Raw genomic sequence first — 5,702 nt, forward strand, 5'->3', positions numbered from 1 at the left:
CCCGATTCCCATATTTTCGTGTGTTATTGCCCAAGCCTTCCGAGTGGGCCGAGCCTACCAGACTCGGATCGCCTCAAATTTTTTCGGGCCATCAAATACGACCTAAGGAACCATAGTCACCGCCCCGCCATGATCGTTGCTAATATTTTGCATTTTTCGGCCAAAAAACTAGAATTCCGCCCGATTCCCATATTTTCGTGTGCTAGCTCACGCCTTCCAAGTGGTCCCGGTACCCCCGGACCCCGATCGCCTAAAAATTTTTCGGGCCATCAAATACGACCCAAGGAACCATAATAACCGCTCCACCATGATCGTTCCCCATTTTTACATTTTTCGGCCAAAAAACTAGAATTCCGCGTGATTCCCATATTTTCGTGTGCTAAATAGCCCACGTCTTCCGAGTGGGCTGGGCCTTCCGGACTCGGATCGCCTAAAATAATTTTCGGCCGTCAAATACGACCTAAGTAACCATAGTCACCGCCCCGCAATGATCGTTCCTCATTTTTTGCATTTTTCGGCCAAAAAACTAGAATTCCGCCCGATTCCCATATTTTCGTGTGTTATAGCCCACGCCTTCCAAGTGGTCCCGGGAACCACGGACCCCGATCGCCTAATATTTTTACGGGCCATAAAATATGATTTAAGGAACCATAGTCACCGCCCCGCCATGATCGTTGCTAATATTTTGCATTTTTCGGCCAAAAAACTAGAATTCCGCCCGATTCCCATATTTTCGTGTGCTAGCTCACGCCTTCCAAGTGGTCCCGGTACCCCCGGACCCCGATCGCCTAAAATTTTTTCGGGCCATCAAATACGACCCAAGGAACCATAATAACCGCCCCGCCATGATCGTTCCCCATTTTTGCATTTTTCGGCCAAAAAACTAGAATTTCGCGTGATTCCCATATTTTCGTGTGCTAAATAGCCCACGTCTTCCGAGTGGGCCGGGCCTTCCGGACTCGGATCGCCTAAAATTTTTTCGGGCCATCAAATACGACCTAAGGAACCATAGTCAACTCCCCTCAATGATCGTTCCTCATTTTTTGTATTTTTCAGCCAAAAAACTAGAATTTCGCCCGATTCCCATATTTTCGTGTGTTATAGCCCACGCCTTCCAAGTGGTCCCGGGAACCCCGGACCCCGATCGCCTAATATTTTTACGGGCCATAAAATATGATTTAAGGAACCATAGTCACCGCTCTGCCGTGATCGTTCCTCATTGTTTGCATATTTCGGCCAAAAAACTAGAATTCCGCGCGATTCCCATATTTTCGTGTGCTATAGCCCACGCCTTCCGAGTGGTCCCAAACCCCCGGACCCCTATCGCCTAAAGTTTTTCCGGACCATCAAATACAACCTAAGGAACCATAGTCACCGCCCCACCATGATCGTTCCTATGTTTTTGTATTTTTTGGAAAAAAAACCTAGAATTCCGCGCGATTCCATATTTTCATTCGCTATAACCCATGCCTTCCGAGTGGTCCCGGTAACCCCGGACCCCGATCGCCTAAAAATTTTCCAGCCATCAAATATGACCGAAGGAACCATAGTCACCGCCCCGCCATGATCGTTCCTCATTTTATGCTGTTTTCGGCCAAAACACTAGAATTCCGCCCGATTACCATATTATTGTGTGCTATTGCCCACGCCTTCTGAGTGGGCCGAGCCCCCCGTACTCGGATCGCCTAAAGTTTTTTCAGGCCATAAAATAGGACCTAAGGAACCATAGTCACCACCTCGCCATGATCGTTCCTCAGTTTTCGCTTTTTTCGACCAAAAAACTAGAATTCCGCCCGGTTCCCATAGTTTTATGTGCTATAGCCCACGCTTTCCAAGTGGTCCCGGGATCCCCGGACCCCGATCGCCTAAAAGTTTTCCGGGCCATCAAATACGACCTAAGAAACCATAGGAACTGCCCCGCCATGATCGTTCCTCACTTATTGCGATTTCCGGCAAAAAAATTAGAATTCCACCCGATTCCCATATTTTCATGTGCTATAGCCCACGCCTTCCGAGTGGGCCGGGCCCCCGGACTCGGATCATCTAAATTTTATTCGGGCCATCAAATAAGACCTAAGGAACCATATTCACCTCCCCGCCATGATCGTTCCTCATTGTTTGCATTTTTCGGCTAAAAAACTAGAATTCCGTACGATTCCCATATTTTCGTGTGCTATAATTGCCCACGCTTTCCCAATGGGTAGGGAATCCGGGACCCCGATCGCCTAAAATTTTTTCGGACCATCAAATACGACCTAAGAAACCATAGTCACCGCCCCGCCATGATCGTTACTCATATTTTGTGTTTTTCGGCCAAAAAACTTATATTCCGCCCGATTCCCATATTTTCAAGTGCTATAGCCCACGCCTTCCAAGTGGGCCAGGTCTCCCGGACTCGGATCGCCTAAACATTTTCCGGGCCATCAAATACGACCTAAGGAACCATAGTCACCGTTCCGCCATGATCGTTCCTCATTTTTTGCATTTTTCGGCCAAAAAACTAGAATTCTGCCCGATTCCCATATTTTCGTGTGTTATAGCACACGCCTTCCAAGTGGTCCCGGGACCCCCGGACCCCGATCGCCTAAAAATTTTTTGGGCCATAAAATAAGACCCAAGGAACCATAGTAACCACCCCGCCATGATCGTTCCTCATTTTTTGCATTTTTCTGCCAAAAAACTAGAATTCCACGTGATTCCCATATTTTTGTCTACTATTGCCCACGCCTTCCGAGTGGGTCGGGCCTCCAGGACTCGGATCGCCTAAAATTTTTTCGGGCCATCAAATACGACCTAAGGAACCATATTCACCGCCCCGCCATGATCGTTCCTCATTTTTTTGCATTTTTTGGCCAAAAACCTAGAATTCCGCTCGATTCCCATATTTTTGTGTGCTACAGCCCACGCCTTCCAAGTGGTCCCGGGACCCTCGGACCCCGGTCGCCTTATATTTTACTGGGCCATCAAATACGACCTAAGGAACCATAGTCACCACCCCACCATGATCGGTCCTCATTTTTTGCATTTTACGTCCAAAAAACTAGAATTCCGCCCGATTCCCATATTTTCGTGTGTTATTGCCCAAGCCTTCCTAGTAAGCCGGGCCTACCAGACTCGGATCGCCTAAAAATTTTCCTGGCCATCAAATACGACCTAAGGAACCATAGTCACCGCCCCGCCATGATCGTTGCTAATATTTTGCATTTTTCGGCCAAAAAACTAGAATTCCGCACGATTCCCATATTTTCGTGTGCTATAGCTCACGCCTTCCAAGTGGTCCCGGTACCCCCGGACCCCGATCGCCTAAAAGTTTTTCGGGCTATCAAATACGACCCAAGGAACCATAATAACCGCTCCGCCATGATCGTTCCCCATTTTTGCATTTTTCGGCCAAAAAACTAGAATTCCGCGTGATTCCCATATTTTCGTGTGCTAAATAGCCCACGTCTTCCGAGTGGGCTGGGCCTTCCGGACTCGGATCGCCTAAAAAAATTTTCGGCCGTCAAATACGACCTAAGTAACCATAGTACCGCCCCGCAATGATCGTTCCTCATTTTTTGCGTTTTTCGGCCAAAAAACTAGAATTCCGAGCGATTCCCATATTTTCGTGTGCTATAGCCCACGCCTTCCGAGTGGTCCCAGACCCCCGGACCCCTATCGCCTAAAGTTTTTTCGGACCATCAAATACGACCTAAGGAACCATAGTCACCGCCCCGCCATGATCGTTCCTATGTTTTTGTATTTTTTGGCAAAAAACCTAGAATTCCGCGCGATTCCATATTTTCATTTGCTATAGCCCACGCCTTCCGAGTGGTCACGGGAACCCCGGACTCCGATCGCCTAAAACTTTTCCAGCCATCAAATACGACCTAGGGAACCATAGTCACCGCCCCTCCATGATCATTCCTAATTTTATGCAGTTTTTGGGCCAAAACACTAGAATTCCGAACGATTACCATATTATTGTATGCTATTGCCCACGCCTTCCGTGTGGGCCGAGCCCCCCGTACTCGGATCGCCTAAAGTTTTTTCGGGCCATAAAATAGGACCTAAGGAACCATAGTCAATACCTTGCCATGATCGTTCCTCATTTTTCGCATTTTTCGGCCAAAAAACTAGAATTCCGCCCGGTTCCCATATTTTTGTGTGCTATAGCCCACGCTTTCCAAGTGGTCCCGAGATCCCCGGACCCCGATCGCCTAAAATTTTTCCGGGCCATCAAATACGACCTAAGGAACCGTAGGAACTGCCCCGCCATGATCGTTCCTCACTTATTGCGATTTCCGGCAAAAAAACTAGAATTCTGCCCGATTCCCATATTTTCGTGTGTTATAGCCCACACCTTCCGAGTGGGCCGGGCCCCCCGGACTCGGATCGTCTAAATTTTATTCGGGCCATCAAATAAGACCTAAGGAACCATATTCACCTCCCCGCCATGATCGTTCCTCATTGTTTGCATTTTTCGGCTAAAAAACTAAAATTCCGTACGATTCCCATATTTTCGTGTGCTATAATTGCCCACGCCTTCCCAATGGGTAGGGAATCCCGGACCCCGATCGCCTAAAATTTTTCCGGACCATCAAATACGACCTAAGAAACCATAGTCACCGCCCCGCCATGATCGTTACTCATATTTTGTGTTTTTCGGCCAAAAAACTAGAATTCCGCCCGATTCCCATATTTTCGTGTGCTATAGCCCACGCCTTCCGAGTGGGCCGGGTATCCCGGACTCGGATCGCCTAAAATTTTTCCGGGCCATTAAATATGACTTAAGGAACCATTGTCACCCTTCCGCCATGATCGTTCCTCATGTTTTGCATTTTTTGGCCAAAAAACTAGAATTCTGCCCGATTCCCATATTTTCGTGTGTTATAGCACACGCCTTCCAAGTGGTCCCGGGACCCCCGAACCCCTATCGCCTAAAAATTTTCGAGCCATAAAATAAGACCCAAGGAACCATAGTAACCACCCCGCCATGATCGTTCCTCATTTTTTGCGTTTTTTGCCACAAAACTCGAATTCCGCGTGATTCCCATATTTTCGTCTACTATTGCCCACACCTTCCGAGTGGGTCGGGCCTCCAGGACTCGGATCGCCTAAAATTTTTCCGGGCCATCAAATACGACCTAAGGAACCATATTCACCGCCCCGCCATGATCGTTCCTCATATTTTGCATTTTTCGGCCAAAAACCTAGAATTCCCCTCGATTCCCATATTTTTGTGTGCTACATCCCACGCCTTCCAAGTGGTCCCGGGAACCTCGGACCCCGGTCGCCTAATATTTTTCTAGGCCATCAAATACGACCTAAGGAACCATAGTCACCGCCCCACCATGATCGGTCCTCATTTTTTGCATTTTACATCCAAAAAACAAGAATTCCGCCCGATTCCCATATTTTCGTGTGTTATTGCCCAAGCCTTCCGAGTGGGCCGGGCCTACCAGACTCGGATCACCTAAAATTTTTTCGGGCCATCAAATACGACCTAAGGAAACATAGTCACCGCCCCGCTATGATCGTTCCTATGTTTTTGTATTTTTTGGCAAAAAACCTAGAATTCCGCGCGATTCCATATTTTCATTTGCTATAGCCCACGCCTTCCGAGTGGTCACGGGAACCCCGGACCCCGATCGCCTAAAACTTTTCCAGCCATCAAATACGACCTAGGGAACCATAGTCACCGCCCCTCCATGATCGTTCCT

Source organism: Nicotiana tabacum, chromosome 4 (assembly GCF_000715075.1).
Source record: "Nicotiana tabacum cultivar K326 chromosome 4, ASM71507v2, whole genome shotgun sequence".
NCBI lineage: Eukaryota > Viridiplantae > Streptophyta > Magnoliopsida > Solanales > Solanaceae > Nicotiana > Nicotiana tabacum.